The following is a 22432-nucleotide window of genomic DNA, read 5'->3' as shown; positions in this document are numbered from 1 at the left end:
TTCAGACTGGTATTAGAATTAAAAGATTCATTCCATGGTACAATAGCTAAAGCGACTTGAACAGCGTGAACATAAATAACTGATAACAGGCAGCTCCAAACATCTGAAGGCCAAGAATGGCCTGTCTGACTCCAACCTTGGGAGGATGGATTTTCAGACAGTATAAACAGGAAAGACATGTGAAGGGGAGTGTTTCACCTCAGAGTGGAGATAAAGAACTCAAAAGGCCATTGGGCATCCCGATCGGTAAGAGCCCTTATAGGTTAAATGGTCCTGTCCATCACGTTCCACCAGACCCACTCCTAAAAATGGAATAAAAGAAAGACCCAGAAGGCATTTCAGGGCAGACGGTGAAGATAAGAACAGTTCGTACCACCAGCCGTCTGTCTGATCGGGACTAGTAACAGCCACTTGCCACGGTCGTATGTCTACTGTGTCTATCCTGATTGTGTGTTGTGTTTGGACTATATTTGGACTATCGCTCCCGCAATAAAAAGCCTTATAACTCCACTTACCATTTGGGTATCTGTGTGTGACCTGTGATCCTAATCTTACAATCTGAAAGAGAGAACATCTGACAGCACTCCCTCTACTGCACTAAAGTGTCAGGCTAGATTATGTGCACAGGTCTTGGAATGGGGCTTGAATCAAAGCCTTCTCACACAGAGGCTCAAGTGTGACCACTGAGCAAAGCTGAGTATCACAATTGTAACTTATTGTAACTAGATTATTGTTTTCTCTGGCTAAAATTTTGTCTGTATCGTATGGTGAATATCAAATTTGAGCCCTTTCACATACATATATATTGCCTAAATCTTTGTTGATCCCTCACAGCTCTTATGTAACTCCCCATACAGTAGCATAGTAGTTATGTTACTGGACGAGTAATCCAGACGCCTGGAATAATGATCCAGGGACTTGAGTTCAAATCCCACCACGGTAGCTGGGGAATTTAAATTCAGTCAATTAAATAAATCTGGAATAAAAAGCTCGCATCAGTAATGGTGACCATGAAACTACTGGATTGTCGTAAAAACCCATTTGGTTCACTAATGTCCTTTGGGGAAGGAAATCTGCCGCTCTTACCTAGTCTGGCCTATATTGTGACTCCAGACCCACAGCAATGTGGTTGACTCTTAACTGCCATCTACGAAGAAGGCGGGTCATCACCACCACCTCAAGGGCGATTAGGGGTGGGCAATAAATGCCGGAGATGCCAGTGACGCCCATATCCGTGAACAAATGTAAAAAAATCAGCCTACAATTTGTCAATTAAATAGTTAAGACAGGGTTTATATTTCAATTTCAGATCCTATTCAGTTCAAAGTCTTGAAGATTAATGGAACAGACTTATTGCTTATCACAATATTACACCACCTGCTGACTTTTTATGAGACTTAATAATGACAGCTTGCTGCAATCGTTTAAAAGAAATAGATCTGTAGTCAATAGGTTCCCCTCAGAGATCTGTCACAGATCTCCAAGAATAATTCATATGCATTATTATCATTCTTGTCTGGTTCCATAGCTGACAGTAAGTCAGTTAAGTACTGATATGACGAGCAACATTACTTCAATAAGAATCTCGATCTACATCAGTGGCACTTGAAAAGGTTAGCGAGCCAATAGTTGGGCGACACTGAGGAAGTACCCAGTGCTGGAAGGTAGGGATAGATATCAGCACTCAGGAAAGAAAACATTTCCCCATATTTTTGCAAATCACAATTGTAACTAATTGTAACCAGATTAGTGTTTTCTTTGGCTAAAGTTTTGTCTGTATCGTATAGTGAATATCAAATTTGAGCCCTTTCACATACATATATATCGCCTAAATCTTTTTTGATCCCTCACAGCTCTTGTGTAAATCCCCGTACAGTAGCATAGTAGTTATGTTACTGGACTAGTAATCCAGGTATAGCATAGTTTAGATGCAAAGTAAAAGTCCATGAACACATCTAATAATGTGCCGAACCTACTACCTCAACAAAGCATCACTTTCTTTCCTTTAATTTTACCGCATCAGATAATTCTACACTTGGTCAGCCAATTTAGTCCTAAATCATAGGCCGCTTTGTGGCTCATGGAAACCAGGTCGAAACTACGTAAAATAATCTCACGTAGAGAGAAGAGAATCCCATCCTCACAATTCAACTGGATTGAAGGATAGATTCAGGACTGAAAGCACTTTATTCAACCAATTGCGTCACCTAGGTCCCTGAACGTTATTTTAAATGATGTAAAGTTGAAATGTTTTTGTGTAAAGGATATACAGATCCAACCAATATTTTCCTATGCAAAAATGATTAAGCATTTAAATGCTTCCTCTAATCAGATCATCAGAGAATGGCAAACCCAATTCGAGTGGCCTATCCCCACTATTTTGCTCCGAGATTTGATTGCAGCATTACTATTTGGACGACATCAGCCTTAGTGCTCCGAGTCTGAAGATTGTGGACTCAAGTCACACTCCATAGACTTGCACACATAATGCAGGCTGACACTCCAGTACAATACTGAGGGAGCACTGCACTGTCGGAGGTATTGTCTTTCGGATGACACGTTAAACCGAGACCCAGTCTGCTCTCTCGGGTGGATGTAAAATATCCTATTGTACTATGGGAAGATGATCAGGGGAGTTCTCTCCGATGTCATGGCCAATATTTAACCCTCAACTAACACCAAAAATGGATTATCTGGTCATTATCACATATTTGTTTGTGGGAGCTTGCTGTGCATAATTGTTTGCCATGTTTCCCTACACTACAAGAGTGACTACACTTTAAAAAGTACTTAATTGGCTGTAAAGCTTCGGGACATCCTGAGGTAGAGAAACGTGCTATAGAAATGCAAGTTTCTTACTTTCTTTATTTTATAGAATGGTTACAGCATGGAAAAGGCCATTCGGCCTGTCAAGCCCATGCTGGCTCTCTGCAAGAGCACTTCAGCTAGTCCCACTCCCACCGCCCTTTCCCCGAAGCCCTGCAATTTTGTTTTCCTTCAGGTACTTATCCAACTCCCTTTATGTGCTAGAAATTTCTCTTTTATGCCACCCAACCTTACTGGTTTCAGATGTGGTCCTGTATCGAGATGCTGTGCGAAATGTGGATACTGTGGATGTGCTTCACTTCAGCAACCCCCAACTTTTTCTGCACCTTGACAGCTGTGGTTCTTGTGCTGCAGGGCAAAAATCTTGATTCTCATCCTCGGGAGTAAAACTAGGAATGACAGAAATGGAGGCTTTGTTTTCACCTGTTTGAAGTGCTGAAGCTCCAGTCCCTCGTGGGACTCTAATAAATATAGAACAGCACTGAAAAAGGTTAAAAGGTCTAACAAGTCTGTAATGGATGATAGGGAAATGCATATCCAGTGTATGTGATCACATAGAATATACAGTATAGAAACAGGCCATTCAACCCAACGCAGTCCTCGTCCTGTAGTGTCTGTGACTAAGTGATCACATTTTTCAGTGATGACAGCACTTGGTGGAACATGTTATATGATTTACTTGTCAGAGCAGTTGTTTGAAACTCAATTATCCGGTACTATTCATCACTGACGACCTTTTCCTCTCACACAAGATAGAGGAAGAAATTCCAATTCCCTTATGGTAAGTAATTAGAAGATGATCTCCTCTGGACTATGTAGCGATGGGAGGAGGTCAGAGGATTAACATTCAGTAAGTAATGCACTGAAATTTGTCTGGTTCATATTTTACAGCAGGGGGATAGACTCTTGCTATAAGCAATGTTCACTGCATTTTTTTTTGGCACGCACAGCCCATTCAAAATATAGCGGGTGCATGGTTTTTGCCGCAAGCCAACCACCTAGTCACAGACAGTACAGGAAGAAGTGGAAAATGTCCAAATGGATCATCATATCGCCGGCATGGACTAGGTTGGGCCAAATTGCCTGTTTCTGTGCTGTATATTCTATGTAATCATATATACTGGATATGACAGCAAGCCGGCTGCCCAGGATCTCTGGAGCGCTGTGCGGTGGGCGGCTTAAGGGAACATTGGCTATAAGCCGCCTTTCAGAAAATAATGTAAGTGTAGCGAGCTTGGGAAGAAAAATATGACTTTGGACCTATGGTTCCCAAGGCTCTCTGCCACTGGGGGTCTACCTCATGGAATTTCTGGCTCTGTTCTAGACTAATTGACAGAGATTGATTGCTGTGATTAATCATCAACTCCATTGTCGTTGTATCATGCGACGACCAGGATGGTAGAACATAAGAGCATGAGCAATAGGAGCAGGAGTAGGCCATTCAGAGCCTGCTCCGCCATTCAATAAGATCATGGCTAATCGTCGACCTCAACTTCACTTTCCTGCCCGATCTCCATATCTCTTAGTTCCCCTAGACTCCAAAAATCTATCTACCTCAGCCTTGAATATACTCAGAAACTCAGCATCCACAGCCCTCTGGGGCAGAGAATTCCAAAGATTCACAAACCTCAGTGAGGAAATTCCTCCTCACCTCTATCTTAAATGGCCGACCCCTTATCCTGCGACTGTGCCCCCTAGTTCTAGACACTCCAGCCAGGGGAAACAACCTCTCAACATCTACCCTGTCAACCCCCTTCAGAATCTTATATATTTCAATAAGATCACCTCTCATTCTTCCAAACTCTCGAGAGTAGAAGGTGAACTAGATGAACTTTGGTCTAGCAATTCATATGTTCCTGGTGAAGAATAGCCCAAAGGATGCCATCATCATTTTGAGCAGCATTGCTTGTTTTCAGGTACAGTGCCCTCGGAGGCAAGACTCTAATGCTCAGGTTGTGCTGCGAGTTGAAACATTGGATTATTTCATCACACAAGCCATTCAGTTCTGCTGCAGGTAGGCTCCAATACTCTCCCCAGTCATTTATGGACCATTTTATACAGCATCAGCATTTAAGATAGAAACTGGAATGGCATCCGTGTTCAAGAGAAAGCACAATCTATTGTGTAACAGCATAAGACATAAGCAAACAGCCAACAAAACACTAAAATGGAATTGCAGTTCATCGCATTGATGGCCCAGTGAAATCAATACTTCTCTTCAAGTGTCTTCATGATACCCATTAATGTTGCAGCATCAGAATAGATCAGCATTCTCGCAGGGACTGTAGGTTAACTTTTAACACAATCTGTGCAATGAAGTTGAAGTCTTCTTTGCATTTTAGCCTTTGATCTGATTGTTAGAACATCACAGCCTATCCCATAGAGGCAGTAAGCTATAAAGAGGTGCGCAGTTTGTAAAATGTGAAGTAAAAAGTAAATGTGATTCAGACTCTCGTAATTCAGCTGGGTTTGACGTGGTACCAGGATATGTTGCTGTCCTAATGCTGTGTACCAAGGAGTGAACACAGGCAGGTTCAAGTGATAACTGGAAGTCCCACTATATGCAGAAGTATTCACTATTGCTATTAAAACGAATGACATGTTTTAAGTTCTGTTTAGGCACTGCATGTTTGACAACTGCAGTTTCACAAGCTGAATATTAGATTGTTATTTTGCTGAAATAAAGGAATAGAAGAACAAGATAACATAATTTGGATACGTTTTCTTCCTTCATAAGTGTAAAACAAGGAAAATAAGAACATAAGAATTAATGCAGGAGTAGGCCATTTGGCCTCTCGAGCCTGCTCCACCATTCAGTAAGATCACGGCTGATCTGATCTTGCCTCAACTCCACTTTCCCGCCTGATCCCTTGATTCCCCTAGAGTCCAAAAATCTATCGCTCTCATTGTATATTGAGGTCAATTTTAACAATAGAGAATGGAGGAATATATACTCTATTTTGTTTAGCACCAGTTCAGCTGTGTGTTTATTGAAAATAATGTACTAACTCTGTCCCACTTTGTAATCTCAATATATCCCAGGTATATATAAAGAAAGACTAACATTTCTACCGTGCCTTTCATGACCTCAAAACGTCCCAAAGCGCTTTACAGCCAATTAAGTACTTCTTGACGTCTAGTCACTGTTGTAATGTAGGAAATGCGGCAGCCAATTTTGTGCACAGAAAGCTCCCACAAACAGCATTGTAATAATGACCAGATAATTTTTTGTGATGTTGACTGAGGGATAAATATTGGCCAGGACATAATATGAAAACAAGATTACAATTTTTAAAGAATACTTCTGACAAAGATCCCTGATTTCACTTCATAATATTACATATGACAGATAGCTCTACAAAACCATTATTCTTGTGTGTTCTGTCCAACATTGTCTCATCAACTAACACCACCAACAGCAGATTCACTCTCACTCATCTCACTGCTGTTTTTGGACTTGTGCTGTTTGCTAAATTGCTGCTACATTATCTTAAATAACGACAATCACCATCCATAAAAGTAGCTCCTTGTATGTGAAGTGCTTTGATTCTGAGATGTGGTAAGGCACTCTGTAACAACAAGTCTTTCTTCTTTCACGAGAGATTTAATATCCACAAGAAAACACCGTTGGCTTCTCATGTAGTAAAGAAAGAAAGACTTATATTTATATGGCACCTTTCACAACCACCAGACATCTCAAAGCGCTTTACAGGCAATGAAGAAGTTTTGGAGTGTAGTCACTGCTGTAATGTGGGAAACGCGGCAGCCAACTTGCGCACAGCAAACTTCCACAAACAGCAATGTGATAATGACCAGATAATCTGTTTTTTGTTATGTTGAATAAGAGATAAATATTGGCCAGGACACTGGGGATAACTCCCCTGCTCTTCTTCGAAATAATGCCATGGGATCTTTAATGTCCACCTGAGTGGGCAGACGGGGCCTCGGTTTAACATCTCATCCGAAAGACGGCACTTCTGACAGTGCAGTACTCCCTCAGTACTGCACTGGAGTGCCAGCCTAGATTTACGTGCTCAAGTCTCTCTGGTGAGACTTGAACCTACAACCTTCTGATTCAGAGGTGAGGGTGTTCCCCTCTGAGCCACAGCTGACACTAATTGAATTTTCCTCTCCTCTTTCCCAAAGGTGCTAGCTCTCGCTGAGCTCAGTTCAAAGGCGTTTCTCCCAAGTGGTCATTCTTCAGGTGTGAACCAAGATAGCGAGTGTTGAGAGCAATGTTCCCTCCAAGCTGCAGTGTGTGCAGCCGTACAGTAATCTACAAAGTCCCACGCAGGCTGCTCACAAGATTTTCCACTGGAAATACCGCACATGCGCAGAAATTTAAAGGGACCATGCACAGTTTAGAGGGAACTTTGGTTGAGAGACTATTCTACCACAGAGGCCAACACCACTGAGCCCAACCATGTCCTCTCCCGATACTCGCAGACAAGCACATTTTCCAACTGGACAGCAATTAGGAGTGGGAAACCTGGCTCACATCCCATCTTAGCCAAAGGGTACTGAAGCCAACTTTAGCAACCATTATTGTGCCCCTTGCTAAGATCAGCTAAATAAGGCTGGACTTCTGACTGAACCTTAAACCTTCTTGGCCTGGAAAGAGTGAAAGGGTTTGACTCTCAAATCAAAGCTTCAACGTCCTCTCACTACCTGAGAAAACAGTTGAGGTTGCCATGGAGATGCCATGACTTTTAACGGGGTTTACATCAACAGCTACATTCTGGTATGCAGCGAAGGGGAGGGAGTGGAGTTCAATGTTTTCTGGATTCGATGTATTTAGAAGTGAAAGACTTAAAAAAAAATAGCAATAAAATCTCATTACATACAATGAAAAAAACTTGCATTTACATAGAAGCTTATCAAAATATTTCAATTTTCACACACAATGAATGACGTTGAAATGTAATGACTTTTGCTACGTCACTAAACATGGCAGCCATATTATGCAGGGTACAGACGCTCTCTGCTACTGGTATCGTGGGTTAAATTTTATTCAACAAACATCCCTCACACTTCTACTCCAAGCAAGAATCCCCAGATGGACAGCGTCTGAAATCCTGACAGAGCAATGGATGCATTTTATGTTCTTTAAAAAATATATTTATCAATTTTGTGCGCATCATGCAAGGGTTGTCAGTACTAGTGACTGGATCGTCAAATAAAAGCTCCCAATGCTAGTCAATGGAACACTTCTCCACCCAGCTTCCAGCACTTGGTGTATAATCTCACAGGCTAGATACAAGAAAAAACTCCCTCTAACTATGTCAAGCACATGCTTTAACACTGGCTTTTGAAGAGCACCTGTATGAAACTTCAATTTCCTGACCAATTGTCACTTGCCTCGGCAAACACAACAATTTACTATTAATCAGTGCTGAATTTTAGACCGTTTTGTGTTAGGGACTTTCATTCACTGAGAACTCCATCGAGACTGCCCATGCTGATTCACGTAGAACCTTTTAAGTGACAAAGAGAGAGGATTTTCATCCCATCAGATTGGTTGGAGTGGAATCTAAGACAGAGATGAAAAAGTAGTGTTCTAACCCATTATATCATTCAGTTAGGAATATAAGGCGCCTCTCGAAAAGTACTTGGATGTGCACTTGAAGTGTTGTAACTTACAGGGCTATGGATCAAGAGCTGGAAAGTGGGATTGGCTGGATTGCTCTTTTTCGGCCGGCGCAGACATGGTGGGCCTAATGAGCTCCTTCTGTGCCGCAAATTTCTACAATTTGATCGTGCTCTGTCATTCAGTTAGATCATGGTTCATCTGCACCTCATCTCCATTTACCCACCTTTGCTCCATATTCCTTGATACCCTTACCTAACAAAAATGTTATCGCTCTCAGTCTTGAAAGCTCCAATTGTCCTAGCATCCACAGCCTTTTGGGGAAAAGTTTTCCAGATTACTGCAACCCTTTGTGTGAAAATGTGCTTCCTGAGTTCCCCATTATAGAAACATAGAAATTATGAAGGTACTTAAATTTTTGTCGGGCTCTACATATTATATTGTATTATATTCAAGAGCAACATTCACCAAAAGGGCTCTGTTTTAAGACCCTTAACATTGGAAGGAATTATGAACAACATACTTTTTATTGCATCATTATTTGCATTTTGGCAGAAAGTTCTGTTGACTGCAACAGGGAACCGGTTAGGAAGACGCACTGAGCCTGACAACAAGAAGGAGGTGGAGTCATTCAGACTTCAGCCATCTTGTAATTTTAACTGTGCATTCATCCAACTCACTCCCATCATTGGGCTCAGTAGCTCTTCCAAGATAGCTTTTGTGATCATTTCATCTGCATCCATTTCAAAATCATGAGGGGTCTAGACAGAGATAAACTGTTCCTATTGGCGGTAGGGTCGCGAACCAGAGGACACAGATTTAAAATGTTTGGCAGAAGAACCAAAGGCGACATGAGGAAAACCTTTTTTAGGCAGCGAGTGGTCAGGATCTGGAATGCACTGCCTGAATGGGTGGTGGTGGCAGATTCAATCATGGCTTTCAAAAGGGAATTGGATTAGTACCTGAAGGGAAAATAATTGCAGCGTGACGGGGAAAGGGCGGGTGAGTGGGACTATCTGAAGTGCTCTTGCAGAGAGCCAGCACAGGCTTGATGGGCCGAATGGCCATCCTCTGATCAGTAACCATTCTATAATTCTATCCATCATTTAAACAAAAATATTTCAAAATAGTAAAACCAATGCACAATAAAATGAATCACAATTCTTTGCAATAGTTTGATTTGTGAAAAATCAGCGGGATGCAGAGAAACCCTATTTCAATTTATTGTGCTAAAAATTACAGCGGAGAATTAGAGAAACCTCCAGATCTACTAGCCCTGTTATTCATTAGCAGTGTCTGCGTGGCTCACTAGGTAGAACTTGTACTCCTGCATCAGAAGATTGTGGATCAAGTCCCACTCCAGGACCTGAGCATATTATCTAGGCTGACAATCCACATTCCTCTTTAGTGTCAACTGTGGCTCAGTGGGTAGCACATTTGCCTCTGAGTCAGAAGATTACAGGTTCAAATCCCACTCCAGGAACTTGAGCACGAAGAAAATTTAGGCTGACACTCCAGTGCACTGCATTGCTGGAGTTGCCGTCCTTCGGATGAGAGGTAAAACCTGAGGCCCCGTCTGCTCTCTCAAATGGACGTAAAAGATCCCATGGCTCTATTTCGAAGAAGAACAGGGGAGTTATCCCCGGTGTCCTGGCCAATATTTATCCCTCAATCAACTTATCAAAAACAGATTAACTGGTCATTATCACATTGCTGTTTGTGGGAGTTTGCTTGTGCACAAATTCGCTGCTATGTGTCCTACATTACAACAGTGACGACACTCCAAAAAGTATTTCATTGACTGTAAAGCACTTTGAGACGTCCAATGGTCATAAAAGGCACTGTATAAATGCAAGTCTTTCAGCAATATCACCAAAAACAGATGAACTAGTCATTCTACTCATTTCAATTTGTGGGAATATACCGCAAAATGACTGCTGTGTTTGCCTACATACGAAAGTCCGTACACTTCAAAGTAATTAATTGTGTATGAAGCATTTTTAAACTTCTGGGCGATATAATAATGTGCTATACAAGTACAAGTCTTTCCTTTTATTAATGTTCTGGTGGAATAAAAATAATACAGCCCTCCTTGAATTTTCCTTTTGATCAGTACAGTGTTGACAATAGAATAAACAGCAAGAAACGGAGTTTGCAGCTTTTCAGCTCTGCACAACATCTGGAAAAACAATTGAATGCACAATTCTAATATTATAAAAAAGTATATAAAATTGCAGGGCTCCTGCACCTATTGTAACACGGTTATTTTTGAATCACAAGAAAGCAATTTCAATTCCTCCTCCAATACATTCTACATTTTCTTTGCTCTCTTTAGTTGTGTGGGGTGGACTAGTTGGGCCGAATGCTCTTTACCTTTCCGCCATTGTTCATAGGTTTATATGTAACCTTCGTGGTTGCTGACCGAGGACTGTGTGGCTGGCGCGGACACGATGGGCCAAAATGGCCTCCTTCTGCGCTGTAGATTTCTATGTTTAGATCTTCTCCTCCATCACCCGATCTCAACTTCGGCAAGTTAACCCATTCGTAGCCCTCTGCAATGATACCGTTTCCCTGGCACTGCCTCTCTGATGTTGCTGCCCTACCGCAGTAAACAGGTCTGGCCAGCTCTTCCCAATAATCGGAAAGGAAATCAGAAATCAGTGTACAGAGCTTTGAGCACAAACTCATTGACGCTCTCGCACCTTGGCACAGGATGTTGGGTCAAAATGCATTCCATAAAATTTGGTTAATAGTTTTCTATTAAAATGTATCACAGAGACAATTATTTATGAGATGGATGTTTGTGCCTTCAGTCACCTACACAGTGAGTTCCAGATTCCAACTGGGTATGATGTTGTGAAAAGTGTTGAAAAGAGGCCAGGCACCTCCCTCAGTGTTGCCCAGTAGGGAGCAGTGGAAAAGGTAGGACTGTTGTCCCAAATCTCTCACATTAACCAAGGTCTGGCATCATTCTTACACAGTTCAATCTGCTGCATGGGGTAGAAGCATCTAAAAAATAGGACGCCCCCACCCAAAAGTCATTGGAATTATTATATTGGATTCCACTTATGGTGCTGTAAACTCCGTTCTAATTTCCAAATTAATTCACAAGCTCCTCGTTGACTTTTCCACTAATAAACCTTCATGTAATACAAAAGCAAAATACTGCGGATGCTGGAATTCGGAATAAAAACACAAAATGCTGGAATCCTCAATGGGTCAGGCAGCATCTGTGGAGAGAAAAACGTTTCGGGTCAATGACCCTTCGTCAGAACTGGAGAGTGTTCGGAAAGAACACTCTTAACAAGCACTGAAAGGGGGAGGGGAAGAAAGAACAAAAAAGAAGGTCTGTGATAGGTTGGAAGACAGGAGAGATTAGAGAGACAAAAGAGATGATGGCCCAAATTCTAATGGTAATACCAGGAGTAAGAAAAACATCACTGAAGATAAGGTGTGAATGGCGGGATAATGACCAACTGCCATTAGAGGCAAGGAGAAGAAAAGAAAGAAACAGGCTCTGGGGAGGGGGTGGGGGGTGGGGGAAGGGAGCCAAAGATTGGCAGTGGCTATGCTCTGAAATTGTTGAATGTGATGTTTAGTCTAGAAGGCTGTAAAGTGCCTAAACAAAATATGAGGTGCTGTTCCTCAAGCTTGCATTGAGCTTCACTGGAACAGTGTGGGAGACCAAGGATGGAGAGGTCAGAGTGGGAGTGGAGCAGGGAATTAAAGTGACAAGCGACCGGAATCACGGGGTCACCCTTACGGACTGAACGGAGGTGCTCCGCAAAGCAATCACCCAATCTACGCTTGGTCTCCCCAGTGTAGAGGGGACCTCATCGTGAGCAGCGAATACAGTATACTAGATTGAAAGAAGTACAAGTAAATCGCTGTTTCATCTGGAAGGAGTATTTGGGGCCCGTGGGAAGGGAGGAGGTAAAAGGGCAGGTGTTGCATCTCCTGCGCTTGCACGGGAAGGTGCCGTGGGAAGGGGAGGATGTGCTGGGAGTGACTGCGGAACGGACCAGGGTGTTCGCAGAGGGAGCTGCCCCTTCGGAATGCTGAGAGGGGAGGGGAGGGGAAGATGTGATGATGGTGGGATGATGCTGGGTATAATGTACAGCCGTAGCTTGGTTGTGGTTCTTAACATAAACACCGAATATTTATCGGCATCATTCATTATTCCTATTCTTAGTGCCACATGCATCTTTCAGCATAATCGGGACCAAGTATGACCAACTCTCTTATCAACATCACTGTCATCGAAAATGTCGTTGAAAATCTCTACACTCCTCTGCAAAGAAATGCCAGCCTTGTTTTTTTCTACACATTGTTCCTCTTAAAACATTTATTTCTCTCCTCTGAGGAAACAAAACACCATTAGATGGGCTGGAAATTCTCACTGCAATTTATTGCTTATTGTTATATTACCACTCCCTTTCTCCTCTCTAGAGCTGGCCATTTGCAGAAGACAACAGGAATGGGCTGCCTGCATACAGAACGATGTTGAATGCAATTTTCCCCAACTAAACCAATATCGTTCAAAATACATTTCTCCATCCCCTTAAAAATCACACACACTTGAGACCCACAATATTTCTTAATTGTGTCCCTGGAAGTTAGGTTAGTGAACGCTTGAAGTACTTTTGAAATACCCAGCTGTTTGTTCGTTTAGAGATACAGGTGGTTTCTCTGCTCATCTTGCTTTAGTGCTGATCCTTGCATCCCTCCCTACTTACCACTGAGTTGAATCGAGGACCTGACCCTTTTTACCCTCATTACCTCGTCCAGCCCTGGAGTTCATTATTATGCAATGCATTCTTTAAAATCAGTCAATTAAGACATGTTTATGGGCTGCAACATTGTTTCAACTGAAGGGTTTAGTGCCACGTAGTGAAGGTTAATTTTCACAAATGTGTCGAGTTGCACTTCATGCCCACAATGCGCACTTAAAGATCAAATTACTGACCTTTTACTTATTTCTGAAATTGCTAATTGTTCAGTTAAATTGGCCACCCAGTCTCAGTAGCCCTGGCTGCTATGTAGGCCATGTGAAATAATGCTCTCCTAACCTGCTACTGCGAATGGAAGCCAACTAAATACACGTAGTACATGTATTGCAGCATTTTTCAAAATTTACATTTTTAAAAATTCATTCACGGGATGTGGATGGCGCCGGCAAGACCAGCATTTATTGCTGATCCTGAATCGCCCTTGAGAAGGTGAGCTCGCTCAGCCATTTCAGAGGGCAGTTAAGAGTCAATCACATTGCTGTGGCTCTAGAGTCACATATAGGCCAGACCGGATGAGGACAACAGATTTCCTTCCCTTAAGGGCTTAGTGAACCAGGTGGGTTTTTATGACAATACGGTAGTTTTATGATCACCATTACTGATACTAGCTTTTTAATTCCAGATTCATTTAACTGGAATTAAATTCCCCAGCTGCTGTGGTGGGATTTCAACTCACGATCATTAATCCAGGTCTATGGATTACTACTCCAGTAACATAACCACAGTGCTACCGTTCCCGGTTTTGAGTGTAAAGACATTGGAGAGAAGATTTGTTGCCTATTCTAACAGTGTGCGGACCCAAACTGAGGTTCTGCTGGATTGTAGCACCTGTCAATACGCTCCTCTTAAATAGTATTGGGAGAAGTCTGGGTCTCGAAAGAGGTCACCAAGAGAAGGAAGAAAGGAACTTACAAAAACACAAATAAAAATACATATTTAAACTTGTACAGTATAGTTGAAGCCTGACAAAGTCTATGTGAGGTAACATGATGAGTAATTATATTTCAGTATGTGTTGTGGTTCACGAATCTTGCTGCCGCTGCCAAACAAGATGAAGAATGAAAGTCACTGCCTGAAGCTTTAAGAAAAATAATTGTTAAAAATAACCAGGGTCAGCTAAATTTCCCGCGATCACACAAGTAGATCACATCAAAGCTGAGGGAACCGCATAGAAGGGTGATCGAGTCCCGAGAGTGAGAGAATGAATTAACATTCACATTCAGATCCAGCACTTCTACTGCTGGTCACTCAGAATAGGACCTTGGCACCGTAGGGGATCACCAGCACCTTCCAGTCAGCACCAGGGCATCTTTCTGCACTCTATTCCATGCCTGAAGCAAAAAAGAGCTGGGCTTTTACACAACTGGCAAGTAGATAAATACTGAAGAATCTTTCGAAGCGATACTTTGCATTGGTTAAAAAAACAAATAAGATGGAAGATCCAGTTTTAAACCTCGAGGTGTGGATTCACATCAGAGTTTTACAAAGCAAGCACAACAGTTCCAGCCACCACTGTAATTAAAACATTTAAGGGCTGCCAGCAAGTGCACTGGAGAGATTTACAATGCCCAAGGGAGATTTATTCCATGATTGATCGTTTATGTGGAGGGGAAATAAAGCTACACAGAGGTCGAGGAAAACGTCCCAATCAAGACCGCGATAAACTTCTCCCCACACAGGCACGGTTCTTGAACGATCTCTGCTAGAGATTTGAGGGAGGGGAGGGGAGGGGGGGGGGAGCACCTGCTCATCCCATAATACGTCTCCTACAAATTGCTTCTCAGACCAGCATAACAGAATAGCCGCAGACAAAATATTTTGACTTCGACTCCGAGGGACTGCCTAAGAAAATAGATTTTAACTTCAGTGTATTTTCTGCACTTATGTCAATACTTATGTTCAATCACTTATGTTGATAAATATTTTTTTTTTGGGGATGGGGGGGAATCAAAACCAAATGGATTTCACGACCGGGATAGAATTTATTATATGAGATGTGAAACATATGTAAAATTAATCTTTTTTTAAAAGTTTTTTTTTAAACAGAAATTCGAAACATTCTCCAAAAACAGTCCCTGTGCGTTTAAGGGTGGATGAAGTTAAACGATTTACCTTTCATTATTTTCTGTGCTCAGTGTGACTTTAATGTGAAATAATCAGCGGTCGAGTTATGTCTCACATTTTGTAATCAATGAGAAGCTACCATCAGTGGGACGTCGAAACGGAAAGGAGATATTTTAAGTATCAAAATTTGACAGAAATCTGTGGCACAAGCGAATCGGTCGGCCGGGCATATGATGGGACAAGGGCATCTTTAATCAGGATGTAATTGTTTTTAAACTAAATACAAAGGGTAATGTGGACTGGAACGGGTCATTCTGAGTGAATGAATACTATATTAAGAGTCTTGTATCTGTAACACTGAGCGTTCATGTCAGTGACAAACTGCCAGCAAAGTCTCGCTGGACATTCAAGTTGTGCAGACGCCGCGGAACCTACACTGTAAATAGATTGCGGTTTATAAAAATGCATGCCCAACAGCAGAAACCCTTTAAGTCGTTGCAAACTCTGCAAAAATATAACAATTATTGACAATACCCTCATCCCCTTTACCCTCGGAACTAACTAAAGGGGCAATAAAAGAGGAATTCACTGTCTCTTGTGTTTTCAGGTCTGCCCAGACTTAGGGAGATGGGGGACGGTTTCTGGCCCCACATCCAGATCTCCGCAGTATTATGCAATAGTGGAAAATAATAAGTTCCGTTCTAACGCGAGCCACATATTGTTTTCTCAAATTAAATGATTGTGGGGAGGGCGGGGTGACGAGAGACCAGATTTTTAAAACAATGTGACAGTGCACTCCAGGGGGAAAAAGCAAAACTGTTTCCCAAAGCCAGCTTCACACACACACACACACAAACTGACCGAACGCTAACGCATTTACACCCCGACGAATAGACACTGTCAGTCGCTGCTTCAGGCAGACGGGGGTGCTGTACAATCAAGTTTCATATCTACATGTGTGGCTGGACCCGTGAAAAGTACAGATTTAAAGCCGAACACGGCTTTCAACAGCACTGTTTCAAAAAAACTGGATTGCCATTAGTATAACCTTCTTCACGTGTCGTGTTATTGTAAAAAGAAAAATCGAATTGACATTTTTTGCCTTATTTCTCAATCCATAAAAAATCCCATAGACAAGCAATAATTTAATCTTGCGATCAGGTCTTCAAGAAACCAAGATTTTTCCGGCCAAGCTTCCTCTGACTCACACACCTTTTCAGAAAAGAATGGCAGTTGCAAATCTTTTTTTTGTTGTAAATCGCAACTTTGCTTTTAACAAAAACAGTCCAAATGAGAATCCAGAATCGAGATTTCCCTAATCCCATACACACCAGAAAAAAGCAGAACCGGAGCACTGGGCTTGGAGCTGGGCAGCATTGCTCGTCAGTTTCACCGAGAGACGGAAACTAACCCCGACCGTCAGCTACAGAAAGAAAAAAACCCAAACGAATTCACCTGAAACTGAGCTGAAACACATCAAATTGCATTTGGCTCCCGCTGGTTTCACTTCAAACAGATCTAAACAAACCTCAATACAGAGATTATTCATCCAACAGTCTCCCCCACTACAAAACAGTGTCACACGGGGAGATTACAATACTTACTCTGTCCTCGTCTGCTGTCGAATTTCGAGCCTATATCCTGCTGCACCTGCCCGATTAAAACCTCACCGGTCCCAGGATTGCGCTTTTGGCAGTAAGAGGTGAAATGGAAATTGATGCCCTTTCAGTGAAAGCACCTTTTGCTTCAGCGGAGTTCGCTGCCTGGTCCTGAAAAGTGACAGGCGCCAAATAAATCGGTTCTGCGCGAAACACCAGCACCAGTTTCGACAGGGACCCACATGTGCTGTCCCACGAACACTGCACTTCGCCCAACTGCTGGATGTATTCAGTGAGCTGTACAGTTTGGGAGGAAGATTCGGGCTGGGCGAACCGGGAGCCGAGGCAAATGCTGCTGCTCAGACACTCCAAGAGCAAGTTAGAGTGATAGAGCGCAGGCAAGCTAGACACTGACTGAAAGCGAGTGAGCTGCAAACACGCAGAGGGAGGATACAACACCCACCCAGCACTGGGGGAGGAAACATCACACACCCAGCACTGGGGGAGGAATCATCACACACCCAGCACTGGGGGAGGAATCATCACACACCCAGCACTGGGACAGGAATCATCACACCCAGCACTGGGAAAGGAATCATCACACACCCAGCACTGGGACAGGAATCATCACACACCCAGCACTGGGGGAGGAATCATCACACACCCAGCACTGGGACAGGAATCATCACACCCAGCACTGGGAAAGGAATCATCACACACCCAGCACTGGGGGAGGAATCATCACACACCCAGCACTGGGACAGGAATCATCACACACCCAGAACTGCGGGAGGAATCATCACACACCCAGCACTGGGGGAGGAATCATCACACACCCAGCACTGGGGGAAGAATCATCACACACCCAGCACTGGGACAGGAATCATCACACACCCAGCACTGGGACAGGAATCATCACACACCCAGCACTGGGACAGGAATCATCACACACCCAGCACTGGGACAGGAAACATCACACACCCAGCTCTGGGACAGGAATCATCACACACCCAGCACTGGGGGAGGAATCATCACACACCCAGCACTGGGACAGGAATCATCACACACCCAGCACTGGGACAGGAATCATCACACACCCAGCACTGGGACAGGAATCATCACACACCCAAAACTGGGACAGGAATCATCACACACCCAGCACTGGGACAGGAATCATCACACACCCAGCACTGGGACAGGAATCATCACACACCCAGCACTGGGACAGGAATCATCACACACCCAGCACTGGGACAGGAATCATCACACACCCAGCACTGGGACAGGAATCATCACAGACCCAGCACTGGGACAGGAATCATCACACACCCAGCACTGGGGGAGGAATCATCACACACCCAGCACTGGGGGAGGAATCATCACACACCCAGCACTGGGACAGGAATCATCACACACCCAGCATTGGGACAGGAATCATCACACACCCAGCACTGGGACAAGAATCATCACACACTCAGCACTGGGACAGGAATCATCACACACCCAGCACTGGGGGAGGAATCATCACACACCCAGCACTGGGACAGGAATCATCACACACCCAACACTGGGGGAGGAATCATTACACACCCAGCACTGGGACAGGAATCATCACACACCTAGCACTGTGACAGGAATCATCACACACCCAGCACTGGGGGAGGAATCATCACACACCCAGCACTCGGACATAAATCATCATACACCCAGCACTGGGACAGGAATCATCACACACCCAGCACTGGGACAGGAATCATCACACACCCAGCACTGGGACAGGAATCATCACACACCCAGCACAGGGACAGGAAACATCACACACCCAGCACTGGGACAGGAATCATCACACACACAGCACTGGGACAGGAATCATCATACACCCAGCACTGGGGGAGGAATCATCACACACCCAGCACTGGGACAGGAATCATCACACACCCAGCACTGGGACAGGAAACATCATACACCCAGCTCTGGGACAGGAATCATCACACACCCAGCACTGGGGGAGGAATCATCACACACCCAGCACTGGGACAGGAATCATCACACACCCAGCACTGGGACAGGAATCATCACACACCCAGCACTGGGGGAGGAATCATCACAACCCCAAAACTGGGACAGGAATCATCACACACCCAGCACTGGGACAGGAATCATCACACACCCAGCACTGGGACAGGAATCATCACACACCCAGCACTGGGGGAGGAATCATCACACACCCAGCACTGGGACAGGAATCATCACACACCCAGCACTGGGACAGGAATCATCACACACCCAGCACTGGGACAGGAATCATCACAGACCCAGCACTGGGACAGGAATCATCACACACCCAGCACTGGGGGAGGAATCATCACACACCCAGCACTGGGGGAGGAATCATCACACACCCAGCACTGGGACAGGAATCATCACACACCCAGCACTGGGACAGGAAACATCACACACCCAGCACTGGGACAAGAATCATCACACACTCAGCACTGGGACAGGAATCATCACACACCCAGCACTGGTGGAGGAATCATCACACACCCAGCACTGGGACAGGAATCATCACACACCCAGCACTGGGGGAGGAATCATTACACACCCAGCACTGGGACAGGAATCATCAAACACCCAGCACTGGGACAGGAATCATCACACACCCAGCACTGGGGGAGGAACCAACACACACCCAGCACTGGGACAGGAATCATCACACACCCGGCACTGGGGGAGGAATCATCATACACACAGCACTGGGACAGGAATCATCACACACCCAGCACAGGGACAGGAACCATCACACACCCAGCACTGGGACAGGAATCATCAAACACCCAGCACTGGGACAGGAATCATCACACACCCAGCACTGGGGGAGGAACCAACACACACCCAGCACTGGGACAGGAATCATCACACACCCGGCACTGGGGGAGGAATCATCACACACCCAGCACTGGGACAGGAATCATCAAACACCCAGCACTGGGGGAGGAATCATTGCACACACAGCACTGGGACAGGAATCATCACACACCCAGCACTGGGACAGGAATCATCACACACCCAGCACTGGCGGAGGAATCATCATACACCCAGCACTGGGACAGAAATCATCACACACCCAGCACTGGGACAGGAATCATCACACACCCAGCACTGGGACAGGAATTATCACACAACCAGCACTGGGGGAGGAATCATTACACAGACAGCACTGGGACAGGAATCAGCACACATCCAGCACTGGGACAGGAATCATCACACACTCAGCTCTGGGACAGAAATCTTCACACACCCAGCACTGGGACAGGAATCATCACACACCCAGCACTGGGACAGGAATCATCAAACACCCAGCACTGGGACAGGAATCATCACACACCCACCACTGGGACAGGAATCATCACACAACCAGCACTGGGGGAGGAATCATTACACACACAGCACGGGGACAGGAATCATCACTCACCCAGCACTGGGACAGGAATCATCACACACCCAGCACTGGGGGAGGAATCATCACACACCCAGCACTGGGGGATGAATCATCACACACCCAGCACTGGGGGAGGAATCATTACACACACAGCATTGGGGAGGAATCATTACAAACCCAGCAATGGGACAGGAATCATCACACACCGAGCACTGGGGGAGGAATCATCACACACCCGGCGCTGGGACAGGAATCATCACACACCCAGCACTGGGACAGGAATCATCACACACCCAGCACTGGGAGAGGAATCATCACACACCCAGCACTGGGACAGGAATCATCACACACCCAGCACTGGGGGAGGAATCATCACACACCCGGCACTGGGAGAGGAATCATCACATACCCAGCACTGGGACAGGAATCATCACACACCCAGCACTGGGGGAGGAATCATCACACACCCAGCACTGGGAGAGGAATCATCACAAACCCAGCACTGGGACAGGAATCATCACACACCCAGCATTGGGACAGGAATCATCACACACCCAGTACTGGGGGAGGAATCATCACACACCCAGCACTGGGGGAGGAATCATTACACACACAGCATTGGGGAGGAATCATTACACACCCAGAACTGGGACAGGAATCATCACACACCCAGCACTGGGACAGGAATCATCACACACTCAGCACTGGGACAGGAATCATCACACACCCAGCACTGGGGGAGGAATCATCACACTCCCGGCACTGGGACAGGAATCATCACACACCCAGCACTGGGACAGGAATCATCACACACCCAGCACTGGGGGAGGAATCTTCACACACCCAGCAGTGGGGGAGGAATCATCACACACCCAGCACTGGGACAGGAATCATCACACACCCAGCACTGGGAGAGGAATCATCACACACCCAGCACTGGGACAGGAATCATCACACACCCAGCACTGGGGGAGGAATCATCACACACCCAGCACTGGGACAGGAATCATCACACACCCAGCACTGGGACAGGAATCATCAGACACCCAGCACTGGGGGAGGAATCATCACACACCCAGCACTGGGGGAGGAATCATCACACACCCAGCACTGGGACAGGAATCATCACACACCCAACACTGGGGGAGGAATCATTACACACCCAGCACTGGGACAGGAATCATCACACACCCAGCACTGTGACAGGAATCATCACACACCCAGCACTGGGGGAGGAATCATCACACACCCAGCACTCGGACATAAATCATCATACACCCAGCACTGGGACAGGAATCATCACACACCCAGCACTGGGACAGGAATCATCACACACCCAGCACTGGGACAGGAATCATCACACACCCAGCACTGGGACAGGAAACATCACACACCCAGCACTGGGACAGGAATCATCACACACACAGCACTGGGACAGGAATCATCATACACCCAGCACTGGGGGAGGAATCATCACACACCCAGCACTGGGACAGGAATCATCACACACCCAGCACTGGGACAGGAAACATCATACACCCAGCTCTGGGAGAAGGAATCATCACACACCCAGCACTGGGGGAGGAATCATCACACACCCAGCACTGGGACAGGAATCATCACACACCCAGCACTGGGACAGGAATCATCACACACCCAGCACTGGGACAGGAATCATCACACACCCAGCACTGGGGGAGGAATCATCACACACCCAGCACTGGGACAGGAATCATCACACACCCAGCACTGGGACAGGAATCATCACACACCCAGCACTGGGACAGGAATCATCACTGACCCAGCACTGGGACAGGAATCATCACACACCCAGCACTGGGGGAGGAATCATCACACACCCAGCACTGGGGGAGGAATCATCACACACCCAGCACTGGGACAGGAATCATCACAGACCCAGCACTGGGACAGGAATCATCACACACCCAGCACTGGGGGAGGAATCATCACACACCCAGCACTGGGGGAGGAATCATCACACACCCAGCACTGGGACAGGAATCATCACACACCCAGCACTGTGACAGGAAACATCACACACCCAGCACTGGGACAAGAATCATCACACACTCAGCACTGGGACAGGAATCATCACACACCCAGC

At 45.2% G+C, this 22432-nt stretch overlaps 1 protein-coding gene across 1 annotated transcript in view; it reads right to left on the bottom strand.

Annotated features, from left to right (window-relative positions):
- Nucleotides 1-17265, bottom strand: part of camkva (CaM kinase-like vesicle-associated a) — a 147722-nt gene extending 130457 nt beyond the window's left edge. Inside the window, exon 1 of the mRNA XM_070894922.1 lies at nt 16872-17265. The gene's annotated coding sequence lies outside the window, so the exon portion shown is untranslated. The remainder of the gene's footprint in view (nt 1-16871) is intronic.
- Nucleotides 17266-22432: the final 5167 nt, after the last annotated feature.

This window comes from Pristiophorus japonicus, chromosome 12 (genome assembly GCF_044704955.1).
Source record: "Pristiophorus japonicus isolate sPriJap1 chromosome 12, sPriJap1.hap1, whole genome shotgun sequence".
NCBI classification, from domain to species: Eukaryota; Metazoa; Chordata; class Chondrichthyes; family Pristiophoridae; genus Pristiophorus; species Pristiophorus japonicus.
This window is presented reverse-complemented; position numbering and strand designations above follow the sequence as displayed.